General features: G+C 48.3%; 3 long non-coding RNA genes across 3 annotated transcripts in view; 2 read left to right on the top strand and 1 right to left on the bottom strand.

The window, feature by feature from the left end:
• The window catches only part of LOC139703711 (uncharacterized), a 261,415-nt gene that overhangs the window by 94,599 nt on the left and 147,719 nt on the right, over nt 1-19,097 (bottom strand). The gene's annotated exons all lie outside the window — the stretch shown is intronic.
• The window catches only part of LOC139703717 (uncharacterized), a 91,888-nt gene continuing 82,783 nt past the window's right edge, over nt 9,993-19,097 (top strand). The window contains exons 1-2 of the long non-coding RNA XR_011705816.1: nt 9,993-10,102; nt 11,881-11,994. This is a non-coding gene — a long non-coding RNA (uncharacterized lncRNA). The remainder of the gene's footprint in view (nt 10,103-11,880; nt 11,995-19,097) is intronic.
• On the top strand, nt 12,673-15,144 carry LOC139703719 (uncharacterized). The gene is made up of 3 exons (XR_011705819.1): nt 12,673-12,748; nt 12,931-13,114; nt 13,798-15,144. It is a non-coding gene; the product is annotated as an uncharacterized lncRNA (long non-coding RNA).

Below are 19,097 nucleotides of genomic sequence, written 5' to 3'. Positions count from 1 at the left end.
TGCCAGGCTCAGGTCATATCAGTGAGTCTGGGATGAGAAGGAGCTTCATTCCTGTCCAATTGACATGGATGGATCAGGGTTCCTATAGAATGGGAAGAGACGTGTCACCACAGAAGAATGTTATGATCAAAGAACGTGCTCTGGATGTCAGGCCTAGCCACAGAAGAATGACACAAGCAGGGTGCTTGTAGATGTGACTTTCTCTATGAATATTGCCTTCCCAGCATGGCTGAGACCTCTGTGATGGAGTGCTGTCTTCCAGTATGTCCCAGTTCCATCCACATTTATTGAAAGGTCAATGTTTCTGATAATCAGCATTGGGTAGAAGGTAGGGCTTTGAGATTTATGGCTCTTGATGAAAATTAAAATTACTTTGGTACAATAAATATAATTGTAAACATCTTTGGAAAATCACCTGAAAAAGATACAGACAGATTGCTGGAAAGTTGCACCATTAGGATTGGGTCAAATGTTAACATAATTTCACCTCCTAGAGAACAGGTGCAAACATCAGGAGAACTGAGACCTTCAGATCTTCTGTGTACTAACAACCCTCACGTACACCTTCCCAGCGCTTACGTGAGCTTGCACAGCAGAAACCATTCTCGTCATGTCCTTCTTATTCTGACAGAGAATGGCAGTCATTGAGGTGTGCTCCTTTTGAAAATATATACAACATTTTTTAGTAATAAATGTTGTGATTTGACCTGACTATCTTCTCCTTTCCCCACATTTAGGACTGAGTGGGTGTATTAAGTGCTTTAGAAAAATCTCTCAAAGATAGGGCCAAAGTCTTATTCATTTTCACTTTTGTGAGATTATTACCTATTAGGATGGTGTTGGTGCACACCTGTAATCCCAGTGAATAAGAAGTCCGAGGCAGGGGAATTACAAATTTGAGGCCAGCCTGGGGAAATTAGTGAGAACTTGTCTCAAAAATAAAATAAAATAAAAAATGAATAAAATAAAATATAAACTAAATCAATACAATAAAACAAAACAAGACAAAAATACCTAAAACAAAACAATAGAATAAAATACAATATAATAAAGCAAAGCAATAAAATAAAAGAAAATGGACTGGGGATGTAGCTCAGTGTGGAGCACTTGCCTAGCAGGCCCTGGATTCAATCCTCAGTACTACAACAAACAAAACCCACTGTAAGAAATTGCCTTTGCTTCCCACTCCTTAGTTACAGAAGCCATTGGCTTTTCCAACCTGGACTCAGTCATTTTTCTTTGCAGGACACAGGTAAGCATGCCCTTCCTAGCAATTTTCTTTCTTTTTGCCTATGCCTACAAATAGACCAATGCTAGCTTGGGATCATCTATTTATTGTGGTATCTCACTAAAAAACATCAAGGAGCAGCCAGTGTGTGCCAACTTCTTAACCATTTTCCTTATAGCAAATCCATGAGTACATCTGAGGTATGCTTCTTAAATTTCAAATACTGGAGAAAGTCAGTATTGTTTTCATTACTTTCTAATTGAAATACATTATTGTCAGAGAACTTACCTATATATAATATTCATCCTTCACATTTTTTTTAATTTTTTTATTGTTGGTTATTCAAAACATTACATAGTTCTTGATATATCATATTTCACCCTTTGATTCAAGTGGGTTATGAGCTCCCATTTTTACCCCATCATCCTGCACTTTTGAGGAGCATGGAATTTTAAATTTTATATCTCCAAAATTATATTTGTAAGAATTGAACTGAACCTCTTTTCCCCTTTGTCTTCCTGTTTGTTAAAAGTGAATGGCAGGGCTGGGGCTGTGGCTCAGTGGTAGCACACTTGCCTGGCATGTGTGAGGCACTGGGTTCGATTCTCAGCACCACGTATAAATAAATAAAATAAAGATCTATCAACAAGTAAGAAAAAAATTTTTTAAAAAAGTGAATGGAAAACAACTTCTGTTTCTAACACTAGTATCATGGCTGTTGCAGACTATATATATATATTTCTCTCTCTCTCTCTCTCTATATATATATATATATTAATTATTATTAGTTGTTTAAAACATTACAAAGCTCTTGACATATCATATTTCATACATTTGATTCAAGTGGGTTATGAACTCCTATTTTTACCCTGTATACAGATTGCAGAATCACATCGGTTACACATCCACGTTTTTACATACTGCCATACTAGTGTCTGTTGTATTCTGTTGCCTTTCCTATCCTCTACTATCCCCCTCCCCTCCCCTCCCCTCCCCTCCCATCACCTCTCTCTACCCCATCTACTGTAATTCATTTCTCCCCCTTGTTTTTTTTCCCTTTCCCCTCATTTCCTCTTATATGTAATTTGGTATAACAATGAGGGTGTCTCTATATATTTTTTCCAAGAGAAAAAATATATAGAAAAGTAGGCAAAATTTAATCTGTTTAAAAGCATCAAGGAGCAATTGAGGCAGTGAGGACTTGAGAGGTGAAGATCAGGGAAAAAAGAAAAAGCAGAGAAGGAACTTGATTTTTTTTTTTTTTTTGGCACTAGGATTGGAATGAGGGCACCATGCATGCTAGGCAAATGCTCCTCCGTTGAACTATAACCCCAGCCCCAGAGAAACTGATTTAGGTGTAGGCTTTTTCATCAAAAGTTGAAGATGTAAGTGGTAGAGACCATTGATTATCAAAGAAGAAATAGATCTGGGTGTAGTAGCACATGCCTGTAATCCCAGGGACTTGGGAGGCTGAGGCAGAACATTGCAAATCCAAAAGCCAGCCTCAGTAACTTAACAAGACCCTAAACAACTTAGCAAGGCTCTGAATAAAAATAAGAAATAAAAAGGGCTGGGGATGTGGCTCAGTGGTTAAGTGCCCCCAAGTATAATTCCTGGTACCAAAGAAAAGAAGAAGAAAGAGGAAGAGGAAGGGGGGAGGAGAAGGAGAAAGAAAAGAAATAGAAAATACAAATGCAGTAATCTATTAAAATCCAAACCCCAATCAATACATCTGAATGCCAAGGTGATAGATTTCCTTGCAGTTGATACACATGAAATCTTTTGGAGGTATTAGGATTGACTTAGGCCTGAGCCTAAGCAACTCCATTTTAAAAACTCCAGTTTGAAACCTGCAGTCTCACCAGGCACACCCACAGAGCCCTCCAATATGGCCTCAAACAAGTTACTTCCCCTCACCCTGATAAACAGAGTGAAGCCTCTGGCAGGCTGTCCCGAGGGAAAGGCAAGAAGATCAGGATAGAGACCACCAGACCAGATGTTTCTGACCCCAGAGTAAATGATGTCATGGAGAAATCTGGTGGTAGCTGATCAAGACTGAAAGTAGGGTCAAAAGCCCCCAAATCCAGTATAAATAATAGAACGGATACATAGGGATTCAGCCAGCCGAAACAAGGATACACTTGAGCTAGAGAGCCTGATGAAGACCTGGACTGACATCCCAACACTTGTCATCATTTCCTGATTCTCTGCGTGATCCTCACTGCTCTCAAACTCTACCTGGACCTTGGTGAGAGTCGCAGCTTCTCCCTATGACTCTCTGCTCAACCAGTCTTCGACTCCACACCAGGAAAAGCCTGCCTTGGTTCTGGACCTGGTCACTGTGGTCTAAGTGAGTTTGCATCTGCTGGACATAAATCCTAAGGCTTGAGACTTTTGAACTTAGCATGGAGAGGGAATGTCTGTCATAAGCCTGTCATAATTGTGTTTTGCAGTGCTTAGAATTAATCTAGAATTGTTTGCTGTGAATGAATTAATCTAGATTTGTTTACTGTGAATGGATTATGTCTATCACAGTGCCTAGCATTAAGGATTGTCGTTTTCTTGATTAAGAACCTACAGAGTGAAATTATATTGAGTAATTTGAGTGAATAAAGCATTGAAAGGGGCAGAAGCGTATGGACATTCTTCATTTCTCCTCTTGACTGCATATGTCACAATTTTGCCCCCTCGCGACAGGAGGTAACAATCACACTATGAGCCAAGTTTCTGGGATCCTACCTACCACACAATTCATTTTTCAAAATACAAAGAACTTCAGCCCATTATCCTGACCTTCAGAACAGGTGCAGAAAAAATTATCCAATCTGGATTTTCTGGCTTCCGTTTTCTGTCTTCTAATCACAGACAGAGATTAGTCCTTTAGTTCCCTTAGCTGCAGGATGAGTTCAGAGGTAACATGTCTTTTTTGAAAGAAGAATGGATGAGGGAAAAACTTTTCTAACTGCTCAGCTAAGCTATGGGGTGGGACTCCCTTCCTGAAAGAAACTGTCATTCTGCTTTCTGAAGGTGGCAGTGTTAGTTGTTAACGACAGGGTGAGTTGTGTCTGGTTTTATTCAAGGTATACTTTCCTGGTCAGAGAGTCTAGAGACTGGGTTGGGCTGCAGGATGCAGGATCGGGCCCCTCACCACCCCCCATTCCCCTGCCTCCCAGCCCGTATTTTTCTTCCTCAGCAGAAATTCTGGCTCAGGCTCAGCTGAGCGGGTGGTGCTCAGTCAGCACCCTGCAGCCAGACAGGTGGGCAGCAGCTCTGTGGTCAGTGCGCCTGCGCTCTGCTGAGCCTGCAGACTCCTGCAGCTCCTGACCACAGCTCCTGACCACAGGTCCTGACCACAGCTCCTGACCACAGCCTTCCCCTGTGGCTGTCGGGTTGAATCTGAGGCAGATGGTTCTGGTCTTTAGTGAAGGCGGCAGTGGCCGCTCAGAGTTCAGGCCATCTCAGGGCTCTCACAGCTCTCAGAGCTGCTCTTTCTGGAGGTTAAGAGTGTCATGGCGGTGACCTGTGCTGCAGGCCTGGTGATTGTCTGCTGCTCAGCCTGAATCCAGAGCACGTGAAACTGTCCTTAGAGGGACGCAGTGGAGCCCTGTCCTGGCGCCCAGCAAGGTTTTCCTGAGCTCCAGGGCTGTTCCAAGGCGCCCGCTGACAGGCAGTATCAGGAGGTGCTGGCCAGGTTGTCTTGGGGGACCACACAGCCTCAAGTTTGCTGCTGTGCTGTGTTATATGGTGCGGTGGCCAAGGGCCAGTCTAGCAGAGGAATGGGGTTTCCATGGCTTCTGCCCCTCTGGTGTGGAAGCGTCTGTACCAGCTGCTCACTGTCCCTCCTTCCTGACCTGCGGGTGGGGGGCTCATCTGTGCTCCAGGGGAGAGGACACCCAGGTCGGGGGGGCCCCAGCAGCCTCTGAGGACTTGTTTGTTCTTCTCAAGAAAGACTTGAGACAGGGAAAAGGTGTCGCTCTCCCATAGAAATTGTCAGGTGTGGCAGCCCGGTGGAAGTCCTGAACGTGGTTGGGAGCAAACCCTCAGCATTCTGAATCTCACCCTGAATCCCTGTTAATCTCACATAGAAAAAGGTGCTAGGAGATGGCCAGAACCCACGGTGTGAGTGGCAGTGACAGTTCTGGGTCCTTGCACTCTCCGCCAGTTTACATGCGGGTAGTAGGCTCAGGGTGAGCGCTCTGGTTCCCCCCTCCCCCCTTCTCTGGGGTACTAATGCAAAATGTCGATGAATTATGTCTTTTTCAAGGCTTTGACTCAGATTTGTACTTTGATATATGAAAGTGAATATCAAGCTTGTTTGCACAGAAATAAGACTGTATATAAAAATGAGTCTGTGTTGTGTCTGATGACATATATTTTATGTTTACCCAACGCTGTGCTAAACTTTGTGCTTGGCTTTGAATTATATATATATATATATATATATATATATATATATATATATATATATATATATATATATATATATATATTTACACATGACTTTTTTAGATAAAAAGGAAAGTTTAAAGGTCAAAAAAAAAAAAAAGACCAAAATTCAAAGAAAGCAGCCCAAACATGGGATTTTCTGGCTTCCATATGGAGAGAAAACACTGTGTACACAGGGTACTTGTCCCTCCCAGCCTGCCCTGCTGAAGCCAGGGAGACGCTGGATTTTTAGTGACTGTCCCCTCCAGTGTTCCCAGAGGAAGTGCAGGAAGACACACAGGCCTGGATCCCAAAGCTGCCACCACCTGCAGAAGCTGCTCAGCGGGGAAACTTGCTCCCCAGTAGTCCCCCTTGTGTCTGGCCAGGCCCCTGAGGAACAGCAGACAGCCCTCAGACAGCTCTGGGGAGGGCCCGGGCAGAGGGATTCCTGCCATTGCAGGAGCTCCTAGTGGTCAAACTCTCCACCGCCTGCCCCCACCTGAGCAAGACTAGACACAAATGCTAGCTCACACTCTCACTGCGACAGGGGAGGACAAAGTGTCGCGTGCCAGGCCCAGTGAGCGAGATCTTGGCAAGACTCACAGCTGCACACCTGCGGGACCAGTCCTGTGCTGGCCCACAGCCTATCACCTGTCATCGCTTCCCCCTTCAGAGGCCTGGGGGTGACTCCCCTCCGCCCCCAGCCCTGCCATTCAGGGCTCCCGCCCTCTGCCCTTCTCCACCCTTGGTGGCACCTGGGGTGCTCTTATTGTGGCCCAAGCCACAGCCCACTTTGTCAGAGATTACCACACCCTCCCCCACCACCACCGCCAGGAGGCATGGGCAGCATGTCCCTGTACTGGAGGTGCAGGTACCGCCAGTTGAACACTGCATGTGTACCCTAGTCCCCAACTGCTCCGGGCCCCAAGACCAGCCCTCTACTTGCCAGCCAGAGGCTGCTCAGCCCTCCACTGTCCTCGCCCCCCACGTCCACTGGACTCCAGCCCACTTGTGCAGCTATTATGATGCCTCTGGAGAGGAGCGCAGCGGGGATGAGGGGGTGCTGCACCAGCTCGACAGGAGGGATCCCTGCCACTGCCATAGCTGCTGACCCTCAAACCCAATGTCTACAACCCTTCCCAGATGATTGGGCAACCTCACTGGGTCAGCTGGTGGACCAGCGGGATTTAGCTCTGCAGCCCCAGTGCCAGGGCTTCACAGTCGCCCCAGGACCCAGGCACACACCAAGTTCACAGTTCAAGGGCCTATCCCGTTTGCATGGGGGGCGGGGTGCGCACACAGACATTGCATGTGCGTGCATCCCTTTGTGACGCAACCCTGTGTTGACGGTTTTCTGCACGGGCCCGCGTTATCTACTCAAACCTTTAAAAGCTGGGTCCTGGCCACGGGTCTGACATTGCCCTTTTGCCTCAAGCCGCGCTGGCAGCAGAAGAAGGACCCTTTGTGCTCAGCTCTGGAATCCCTGAATCCCATCGTCTTCCCTAACCCTTACCGCTGCCATGGGTACTTCTCAGGGTAAGCTTTGTCCCTCAACCCTGCCCCGGCCCTGGCGGGCACAGACCTGCCAGAAGTGTCCCGAATGAAGTCCAGTCACAGAGTCCCCTGACATTACCTACAGTGGTTGGCCACTCTGGCCAGCCCCGCGGCACAACTCCCAGGTTGTCCTGCTGCCATCCTGGAACTGCACATCAGCAGTTGAGCAAAGTGCCTCCTCGCTGCTCGTCCCAGGTCCTGGGAGACCTGGACATTACCTCCATCCTCCACATGCCTGGTCTCCTAAGAAGATGATGCTGTCAGCTGCACCTTTCACTAACTCCTGCAGCCTAGACCACCCACTCGGCAAACAGATGCCTTGTATGGCATAGGAGCAGAGAGCCACTGCTTGCCAGCTTGTAGCACCATGGTATACCCGAGAGCCCTGCCCAGGGAAGACTGTGCTCAGTGCCCTTGGAGACAGTGGCCAAGGGTGGATGAGCAAGTGGAAGGCCCTGCATATAGAGGACATCAGAGGGGGAGCACATATCACTGGAGGAGCACAATATGACTTTAGGCTCCTGGTGGCCCATAGCCACCTGCCTTCCTTTGTGCCCAGGCAGGGAATCCTCCGCACCCAGAGTTCCCAAGTAAGAGCTGAGATATCCTGGGCCTTCTGTATGAGCTCCTGCTCCAAGAGAAAGGCCATCAGAGCTCCTATAGCTCCACAAGAGGTCTCCAAACCCTGGAGAGGAGGGCTCCAGGCCCACCCAACAGCAAGCTGCCCCAGGGTACTCTTCATCCCCAGGGATGGCAGCCATTATGAAGTCAAACAACAATGAGTGCTGGCGAGGATGCGGGGGAAAAAGGTACACTCAATGGAATATTGCTCAGCACTAAAAAATAATAAAATCATGGCATTTGCAGGCAAATGGATGGCATTAGAGCAGATTATGGTAGTGAAGTTAGCCAATCCTTAAAAAACAAATGCTGAATGTCTTCTCTGATATAAGGGGGGTGACTCAAAATGGGATAGGGAGGAAGAGCATGAGAAGAAGACTACCACTAAATAGGGAAGAGAGGTGGGTTGGAAAAAGAGGGAGAAGGGGAGTTGCACAGAAGATGGAAGGAGAACCTCATTGTTATACAGAATACATATATGATGTTGTAATGAGAAAAAGAAAAAAAAGTGTCTCATTAGATTGCATACAGAGAAAGGATAGGAGAGGAGGGGAGGAGTAGGGAGGATAGGAAGGGCAGCAGAATAGAATAGACAATATGATTGATGTATGTGCATTCCATGTATGTATTATCCATCAAATTGCAATCTACTGTCATGTATGACTAAAAAAAATAAGTAAAAATTTAAAAAAAAGTTGGCAGACTGGAGCTGTCTACTGCTGAGGCCCTGTGAGTACTGTTGGGCTTTGGGCCCTGGTGAGAGAGTAGGAAGTTCCTACTGGAGTCAGATGGAGGCCCCAGACGTGGGGGAAGCGGGACTGTGAAGTCATAATGGTGTTCATGAGGGTGGCCCCCAAGGGAGCCCCTGGCTGCAGAGCCAAGCCTGCCAAGGTGCTGGGAGAGGGCCTGGGAGGAAGGGCCAAGGAACAGTTGGCAGGCTGTGGAAGAGGGGGACACAAAGTTTGGAGGTAGGAGGGTGTCTCTGGGAGGAGAGAGCAGCGCCCACCCACTTTGGGCGGGGAGGCAGTGCTGGGGTGGTAAGGCAAGGTCTGGCTGAGGCCCACTGATGCCAGAGGCTTGGCCCCTCCCCAGGTAGAGGGGCCCACACATGGGCTGGGGTTGGGGGGCATGGTATAGCTGTCCCAGATGGCCTGGGACTCACCCATCAGAAGGCAGTGGATGTGCTGCGGAGCTTTCTGTTTCTCCCAGTTCAGGTCCTCAGTGGTGACTGGACAGGCCAGTTCCAGAAGTGGTGGCAGCCTCAGAGGTCCCCCTATTGATGTGACGGCAAAGGAAACTTTCATTTCTGTGGCCTACCCGTATTCCCCATGGATGAGCATTTCTTCCTTGGCAATGGCTGTCCCGCTCTGCCTACAGCCACCTTCTCACACTGGGCCTTCTTTGCCATCCATTTCCCTGCAAATGCCATGATCTTGTTATTTTTTAGTGCTGAGTAATATTTCATTGTGTATAAATGCCACATTTTTTAATCCATTCATCTATTAAAGGGCATCTAGGTTGGTTCCACATTCTAGCTATTGTGAATTGTGCTGCTGTAAACATTGATGTGGCTGTGTCCCTGTAGTATGCTCTTCTTAGGTCTTTTGGGTATAATCCAAGAAGGAGAATAGCTGGGTCAAATGGTGGTTCCATTCCCAGCTTTCCAAGGAATCTCCATACTGCTTTCCAAATTGGCTGCACCAATTTGCAGTCCCACCAGCAATGTATGAGTGTACCTCCCCCCCCGCACCCCCATCCTCGCCAGCACTTATTGTTGTTTGACTTCATAATGGCTGCCTTTCTGACTGGAGTGAGATGGTATCTTAGGGTGGTTTTGATTTGCATTTCTCTGATTGCTAGAGATGGTGAGCATTTTTTCATGTATTTGTTAATTGATTGTATGTCCTCTTCTGAGAAGTTTCTGTCCAAGTCCTTGGCCCATTTGTTGATTGGGTTATCTGCTTTTTTGTTGTTTAACTTTTTGAGTTCTTTGTACACTCTAGAGATTAGGCCTCTATCTGATGTTTGAGGGGTAAAAATTGGTTCCCAGGATGTAGGCTCCCTATTCACCTCGCATATTATTTCTCTTGCTGAGAAAAAACTTTTTCAGTTTGAATTTGTCCCATTTGTTGATTCTTGGTTTTAACTCTTGTGCTATAGGAGTCTTATTAAGGAATTTGGGGCCTGCCCCCACGAGATGAAGATGAGGACCAACTTTATCTTCTATTAGACGCAGAGTCTCTGGTCTGATTCCTCAGTCTGCCGTCTTGAAAGGTACCTAAACACGCTCCCCGTGGGAAGCAGCCCCTCATCCCTGGAGCCACCATCCCACCTGGGGTTTGTGACAGGAAGAAGCCCAGAGCCCCCACCTCTGCCAGCTGTCAGTAGTTTGGACACCTGGGATCTCCAGGTCCAGGGGTAGCTCCATTCCCACCATTGATAGCAGGCCCCCCAGCCTGGGCAGCCCAACCCACTCAGTCCTTGGTGCTGACAGATGTAGAAATCCCACCGTGGGGTCCCATGCCAGCACCCACACACATTCTGTCATGTATGACTAAAAAAAATAAGTAAAAATTTAAAAAAAAGGTGGCAGACTGGAGCTGTCTACTGCTGAGGCCCTGTGAGTACTGTTGGGCTTTGGGCCCTGGTGAGAGAGTAGGAAGTTCCTACTGGAGTCAGATGGAGGCCCCAGACGTGGGGGAAGCGGGACTGTGAAGTCATAATGGTGTTCATGAGGGTGGCCCCCAAGGGAGCCCCTGGCTGCAGAGCCAAGCCTGCCAAGGTGCTGGGAGAGGGCCTGGGAGGAAGGGCCAAGGAACAGTTGGCAGGCTGTGGAAGAGGGGGACACAAAGTTTGGAGGTAGGAGGGTGTCTCTGGGAGGAGAGAGCAGCGCCCACCCACTTTGGGCGGGGAGGCAGTGCTGGGGTGGTAAGGCAAGGTCTGGCTGAGGCCCACTGATGCCAGAGGCTTGGCCCCTCCCCAGGTAGAGGGGCCCACACATGGGCTGGGGTTGGGGGGCATGGTATAGCTGTCCCAGATGGCCTGGGACTCACCCATCAGAAGGCAGTGGATGTGCTGCGGAGCTTTCTGTTTCTCCCAGTTCAGGTCCTCAGTGGTGACTGGACAGGCCAGTTCCAGAAGTGGTGGCAGCCTCAGAGGTCCCCCTATTGATGTGACGGCAAAGGAAACTTTCATTTCTGTGGCCTACCCGTATTCCCCATGGATGAGCATTTCTTCCTTGGCAATGGCTGTCCCGCTCTGCCTACAGCCACCTTCTCACACTGGGCCTTCTTTGCCATCCATTTCCCTGCAAATGCCATGATCTTGTTATTTTTTAGTGCTGAGTAATATTTCATTGTGTATAAATGCCACATTTTTTAATCCATTCATCTATTAAAGGGCATCTAGGTTGGTTCCACATTCTAGCTATTGTGAATTGTGCTGCTGTAAACATTGATGTGGCTGTGTCCCTGTAGTATGCTCTTCTTAGGTCTTTTGGGTATAATCCAAGAAGGAGAATAGCTGGGTCAAATGGTGGTTCCATTCCCAGCTTTCCAAGGAATCTCCATACTGCTTTCCAAATTGGCTGCACCAATTTGCAGTCCCACCAGCAATGTATGAGTGTACCTCCCCCCCCCCCACCCCCATCCTCGCCAGCACTTATTGTTGTTTGACTTCATAATGGCTGCCTTTCTGACTGGAGTGAGATGGTATCTTAGGGTGGTTTTGATTTGCATTTCTCTGATTGCTAGAGATGGTGAGCATTTTTTCATGTATTTGTTAATTGATTGTATGTCCTCTTCTGAGAAGTTTCTGTCCAAGTCCTTGGCCCATTTGTTGATTGGGTTATCTGCTTTTTTGTTGTTTAACTTTTTGAGTTCTTTGTACACTCTAGAGATTAGGCCTCTATCTGATGTTTGAGGGGTAAAAATTGGTTCCCAGGATGTAGGCTCCCTATTCACCTCGCATATTATTTCTCTTGCTGAGAAAAAACTTTTTCAGTTTGAATTCGTCCCATTTGTTGATTCTTGGTTTTAACTCTTGTGATATAGGAGTCTTATTAAGGAATTTGGGGCCTGCCCCCACGAGATGAAGATGAGGACCAACTTTATCTTCTATTAGACGCAGAGTCTCTGGTCTGATTCCTCAGTCTGCCATCTTGAAAGGTACCTAAACACGCTCCCCGTGGGAAGCAGCCCCTCATTCCTGGAGCCACCATCCCACCTGGGGTTCCTGACAGGAAGAAGCCCAGAGCCCCCACCTCTGCCAGCTGTCAGTAGTTTGGACACCTGGGATCTCCAGGTCCAGGGGTAGCTCCATTCCCACCATTGATAGCAGGGCCCCCAGCCTGGGCATCCCAACCCATTCAGCCCTTGGTGCTGACAGACGTAGAAATCCCACCGTGGGGGCCCGTTCCAGCACCCACACACATTCTGCTGGCAGCCAGGCTGCAAGTCCACTGGAACAACTAGTCCATCAGCCTCTGCAGCTGCTACTCAGATGCCAGGGACTGTGAACAGTGTTTGTCCCAAGAACAGGCAGCCCCAGTCAGCATGGGACAACCAAGATTCATCCCCCTTAATGCTGCCAGTGTCAGTTGCCTCAATTGCAACTTTTAGGACAGATTTGTCCCCAGTTCTTCCTTCTCCCATGGCAGAAATGTGCATCTGCTAAAAAAGTAGAGGGACCCCCCAAACCAGAGAACACCATGGGGCAAGCTTGGGATAGAACAGCTCCAGTGGCTGCCCCTAGGCATAGCACCACCATGAGGACCAAGGGAGAGAAGGCAAAATACAAACGAGGATAAGCAACCACTGATGTTTGTGCAATTCATGCCATCCCCCAAAGCCTGACCGTGCAGAACCCCTGAAGCTCTCCTGGGAGGAACCATCACCACCTTCAGAAAGGCCACCTTGACTTGTAAGTTTGTCCCCATGCAATCCAGGAACCTGGGAGCCCAAACTAGCTCCCGGATCTCATATCTGTCTTTGGGGTTCTGTTCATCTCCTCCCCAAGTAAAGGAAAGAGAAGCATGAGACAGCATTTACAGGGTAAATGGGGCTTCGACATATTCAGCGCCACTAACTAGACCATCCCTATAGTGGTCACTTTACAGGGGACAAAAACCAACTCTGTTCTTGGAGCCACGAGGGCCACTCCTTTAAGTGACAAAAGGCGCCCCCTTACAGGAACCCTGAATTCCACCTCGGAGCATCAATACCTCCATGAACCAGGCTGCATATATTTACAGAGGGAATCATATCACCCATTTCCCTGGTGGTAAAGGTGAGGCTCTGGGAAAGGACATGAATTATGAGTTAGTCAAGGTCCTGCCTGGAAGAGCTGGGACTGGAATTCTGGAAATCTGGCTCCAGAGCCTCATGTGCAGAACCCTGCAGGGGAGGCCTGATGCCAGGAGCTTGGAAGGGGGGGACCCATCAAGTTGGGGTGGGGGGCTCAGAGAAGAATGAAGAGATGGGTGTGGCTGGGGAATTCGTCCAGAGGGGGAGGCCAATAGGAGAGGGAGGGGATTGAGTGAGGGGACTGCATGAGCAAGGCCAGGCAGCGGGAGTGTGTGGGTCAGGCAGAGGAATGACCTGTGAGCAGCTGGGAGTGCAGGGACGGAGGGGGACAGGATTCAGAAGGAAAAGAAGGTTGGGCCACACCATGGAAAGAGCCAGGTCTGGCAGGGAGACACCACCCCTCCCTGCTCCATCCTCCAACTGTCTTTGAGTCTGTGCCACCCCCAGCACTGAATAGCTGAAGATGGAGCCCCCTTAGAGCACAGGGGACCTGTGGGGCCCCTGTGCATGGAGCAGAGATGACTGCCTAAAGGGTGGTGAGGATTTCAGGGCATTTTATCCCCTACTGTGTTCTGTGACGTTAACTAGGTTAGATGTCATGTGACACTACAAACCCTGTTCATATAAGACAGCAAACTTAATATGTGTCTTCTTATTGCTCCACAGATCATGACTCACCTTCTTCTCATTCCCTAAGAAACAATATTGAAGTTAGACCAGTTAATTACTCTGTAATGGACTGAACAGTTGGAATAGAAGGAAGAGTTCCATGTTTTGCATTCCAAATAGAAAGCTGTGCCTTGGGCTGGGCTGTAGCTCAGTGGCAGAGTGCTTGCCTAGAATGTATGAGGCACTGAGTTCAATCCTTAGCACTACAAAAAACAAACAAACAAACAAAAAAAAACAACTAAACAAAGAAAGGCATGCTGTTGATCTAAAACTGTTTAAAAAAGAAAGAAAGAAAGAAAAGAAAAAAAAAAAAAGCTGTGCCTCTTGAATAGTTAGTCCCAATGAGAATGCAAGGGAAATGTTCATAAAGAAAATTAAAGTGCTGCTCCAGGGCATATGTGAATGATAAGAAAGCAAAACAGCTGATAGGGATAAAGTTTTCATAGTCTGGAGAACAGATGAAACAAGCCACATTCCCTTAAGCCAAAACCGCATCCAGATAAGGCCAAAACATTAGATTTGTCTGATGCCAAGAGAAGGGAGAAAGCTCCAGAAGAAGTCTGAAGGTGGCAGAATTTGGGTCATGATGTTGGAGGCAAGAGGCCCATCTCCATATAAGACAAGTGCAGGGTGAAGCAGCAAGTGCTGATGTAGAAGCTACAGCAAGTCGTGAAGAAGATCTGACTAAGCTATCTGATGAAGACGCGATATGGTTGAGTTTCTCGGTGTCCCCCAAAAGCTCATGGGTGAGACAATGCAAGAAGGTTTAGAGGGGAAATGATCCTGTTATGAGAGCCTAAAGCCAATTAGTGAATTAATCCCCTGGCAGGATGAACAGGTGGCACAGATAAAATGGGGTGCCCACACCCTCCCCAAGCCTGGAGGTGTAGGCGCCACCTGTGGAGGAGTCCAGTTGCAGTGTGGAAGCGAACAGCAGCCATCCTCAACGTTCCACATTAGGGTTCCACATTGGAGGTTCCCAGGAACCAGCAGCATCCCATCAGGGAGCCTAGGCGCCCTAAGGCCCTTTGGGGAGTCCAGTTGAATCGGTGGCTGCATGGAAATAGGCGTCCAAATAGGAGCATCCTCATCCATTGGCGGTGGCGGGAGTCTGCTTCCAGTGCAGTGGAGGTGTTGGCAGCATTGCTGGTGGCCAGGTCGGGACTCCAGTGGCCACAGTGTGGAGCGCTGGCTGTGGTGACAGTGACAGCGTAGGGCAGCGGGCCTCAGAGTCAGAGGGCGACCAGAGGATGGGGTGCCCTGTGCTGTGGCTGCCCCAGGCCACTTGTCTTGCTCCTGGCAGGGCCTGCCTGCTCAGGAAGCAGGACACGGCAGGCGGCGGTACCCACATAGCCTCTGAGGACCTTATGCTGCCCACACAGGCGGCGCCTGGCACTGGCCCTGAGCCCCCCGGGTGGCAGCTCGCCCCACCCCGGGTTCGCCCTGCCCCTCCCTGGGTTGCGGCCTCTGCTGGAGGAGTAGGCCCGCTGCCAGCCCGGGCAGCCTTTGGAGAGGACACCCACCCTCCCCAGCGACATCTCTCCTGGGTTGTGGCCACTGAGAGCAGAGGCAGTGGGGGGTGGGGCTACAAATCCTCCCCCTCAAAGCGCATCCCTGGGGCGGGACAAGGGTGGAGGGCATAGATGGCAGAGGGATACCCAAGACGTGCCATCCTTGGTCTTGGTCTTCTGCCACCCTTAGACACAGAAATGTACTTAAAAAAATTAATTAGCTCTAATTAGTTGTACATAACAGCAGAATTCACTTTGGTTCATTGTACAGAAATGGAGCACAGCTTTTCATTTCTCTGGTAGAACACGATGTAGAGTTGCACCATATGTGCAGTCCTGCATGTACCTAGGGTAATGATATCCGTCTCATTCCAACCTCTTTCCTACCCCATGACCATCCCTCCTATCCTTCCCCTTTGCCCCAAGTTCCTCCATTCTTCCCTTGCCCCCGTCATTATGAATCAGCATCCACTTATCAGGGAGAACATTCAGCCTGTTGTTTTTGAGGATTAGCTTTTTTCACTTACATAATATTCTCCAACTCCATCCACTTACCTGCAAGTGTCATAATTTTATTCTCTTTTAAAGCTAAGATTCCATTGTGCACATATACCACATTTTCTTTATCAGTTTAGCTCTTGAAGGACTTCTAGGTTGGTTCCACAGTTTACCTACTGTGACTTGAGCTGCTATAAACATTGATGTGGCTGCATCACTCTAGTATGCTGATTTTAAGTCTTTTGGGTATAGATTGAGGAGTGGAATTTCTGGGTCAAATGGAGGTTCCATTCCATGTTTTTTGAGGAAGCTCCATACTGCTTTCCAGAGTGGTTGCACCAATTTGCAATGCCACTAGCAATGTATGAGTATACCTTTCCCCCCACATCCTCACCAACACTTATTGTTGCTTGTATTCTTGTTAACTGCCATTCTGGCTGGAGTAAGATGGTCTTAGAGTAGTTTTGATTTGCATTTCTCTAATTTCTGGTGAAGTTGAACATATTTTCATATATTTGTTGATCGACTGTGTATCTTCTTCTGTGAAGTGTCTGTCCATTTCTTTAGCCCATTTATTGATTGGGTTATTTATTCTTTGGGTGTTGAAGTTTTTGAGTTTTTTATATATCCTGGAAATTAGTATTTTATCTAATGTGCGTGTAGTAAAGATGTTCTCCCACTCTGTGAGCTCTCTCTTCATATTATTGTTTCCTTTGCTGAGAAGAAGCTTTTAAGTTTGAATCCATCCCATTATTAACTCTTGATTTTATTTCTTAAGTACAGGGTCTCTGGCCTAATTCCTAGGTCCTTGATCTACTTTGAGTGTTTGTGCAAGGTGAGAGATCGTGGTTTAATTTCAGTCTGCTACATATGGATTTACAGTTTCCCCAGCACCATTGTTGAAGAGGCTATCGTTTAGCTAATGTATGTTTTCGGCACCTTTGGCAAGAATGAGATAACTACATTTATGTGGGTTTTTCTCTGTATCTTCTATTTTGGACCATTGGTCTACATGTGTATTTTGGTGCCAATAGCATGCCGTTTTTGTTACTACAGATCTGTAGTATAGTTTAAGGTTTGATATTGTGATGTCTCCTACTTCACTCTTCTTGCTAAGGATTGCTTTGTCAATAAGGATTTCTCTGTGTCTATTTTTCCAAATGAATTTCATGATTACTTTTTCTATTTCTATGAGGAATGTTATTGGGATTTTAATTGGAATCACATTAAATCTGTATAAGGTTTATGATAGTGTGGCCATTTTGACAATATTAATTCCATGAGGGAGGAATTGGAATCAGGTACCTGCTCAAAAGGGGAGAGATCCGATAGCCATGCCAACCTCAAAATGGCAAGGAATGCTTTCCAAGATGTAGTCGGTGTGCTTCCAGAGCCGGGGTGTCTGGTGATGTCAGGGGAACCAATGGCCTTGTGCTGTGGGGAGGTAGCAGCTGAGTGACCTGCGTGGGAGTGGAGCGAGTCTCGGCGGCCTGCAGATGTGTTGGTAGGTGGTTCTGCTAAGGCGCCGGCCAAGTCTTAAGTGAACTGCAACTTTGGCTTTGGGTCCTGCTCAGACACTGAGGCCCTGAGTCCTGCGCGAGGTCACAGCGCTGGTCATTTCTGTAGAGAGAAGCTGTACAGGGGCCTCTAACACTCTCAAGAGATGCAGAATTCCTACTAGGAGAGATCTGGGTCACAGAGCAACACAGATGCTGCTTCCCTCTGGTCCGCCATCTTGAAAGTCTTTTCAATTTCTTTCTTTAGTTTTCATTGTATAGGTCTTTCATCTCTTTTGTTAAATTTATACCCAAATATTTCATTTTTGAGGCTATTGTGAATGGGATAGTTTTCCTAATTTCTCTTTCAGAGGGTTCATCACTAATAGATAGAAATGCATTTGATTTATGAATATTGATTTCATATCCTGTGACATTGCTGAATTTGTTAATATTAGAAGTTTTCTGGTGGAGTTTTTTTGGATCCTCTATGTGTAGAATCATGTCATCAGCAAATAGGGATAGTTTGAGTTCTTCTTCCCCTATTCCTATCCCTTTAATTTCTTTCATCTACAGCTCTGTCCTGTAGTCTAAGCTGTAGTGGAGTTTAAACAGCAGTATAGTTTAAACTCTGGCTAGAGTATCAGGGATTATGTAGAGTAGAAGGTGAGAGAGGGCATCCTTGTCCTGTTCCAGTTCTGAGAGGAAATGCTTCCAATCAGAAATGCACTTTGAGGATGAAGAGGTCCTAGTTCCTCTGCTCTCTCCCCCCACAGCCCAGGTGGGATGTCTCTTAGGAAGGTGGGGGTCCTCTCCCAAGGCTGCCCCACCTGGCAGATGGCCTAGTTCCCCTGCAGAGGCCACATCGGGGATGGGGCGAGCAGCCACCCGGCGGGCTCATGGCCAGTGCCAGGCGAGGCAGGTGTGGGCAGCCTAAGGTCCTCAGCAGCTGCCTGAGTATTGCCACCCCCCTCGTGCAGCTTCCTGAACAGGCCGCTCAGCCAGGACCAAGACCCAGGGCCTGGAACAGCCACTGCAGAGGCCATTCCAGCCTCTAGTCGCCCTTCCACTCTGAGGCTCACTGCCCTGCGCCCTTGCTGCCGCCGCCAGCCTGGAACTCTTCACTGTAGCCACCGGACTCCCCACATGGTCGCCAGATGCCACTGCAGCAGGATTCCTGTTACCCCAGCAGGATGAAGATGCTCACCACTGGACGCCTCTGTGTCCTCAGCCCCGTTTCCAGACTCTACTGGTGCTGCCGCCACCGTGCAGCAACCAAACTCCCAAACCCCAGCTGGACTATGATGCTGCCCACCAAGGGCCCAACGTCAATGCCCTTCACCCCCCGCCATGATGCCTGACTCCAGTGCCCCATGCCAGCTCCCGGATGAAGCTGCATGTTGTTGCTGCCACCACCAGACTCCATCATGGACGCAAGACAGCGATACGCAGCACTGGATGCCCACTTCACCCACTGCAGCCAGACTCCTGTGGCACTGCAGGACAGAAATGATCATGGCAACATCCCTCTGTTGTCACCACAGCAGCTTCTGGACTCTTCTGCTGCCACCGCCACTGTGAGTATGCAGCAAGGGATCTCCCAAACTGCAGCTGGATGCCAACACCTCAGCTGTTGCCACCCCCACGCCAACTCTCAACTCCGGACCTCCCTCGCCTGATGCCCTACGCCTGAAGCAGCTACATGTTGCTGCTGCTGCCACCAGATGCTACCACTCCATGAGGCCTCTTCAGTGATTCCATCCCAAAGATGCTGCTGTGCTGCCCAAGACCA

Source organism: Marmota flaviventris (genome assembly GCF_047511675.1).
Source record: "Marmota flaviventris isolate mMarFla1 chromosome 17 unlocalized genomic scaffold, mMarFla1.hap1 SUPER_17_unloc_1, whole genome shotgun sequence".
NCBI classification, from domain to species: Eukaryota; Metazoa; Chordata; class Mammalia; order Rodentia; family Sciuridae; genus Marmota; species Marmota flaviventris.
This window is presented reverse-complemented; position numbering and strand designations above follow the sequence as displayed.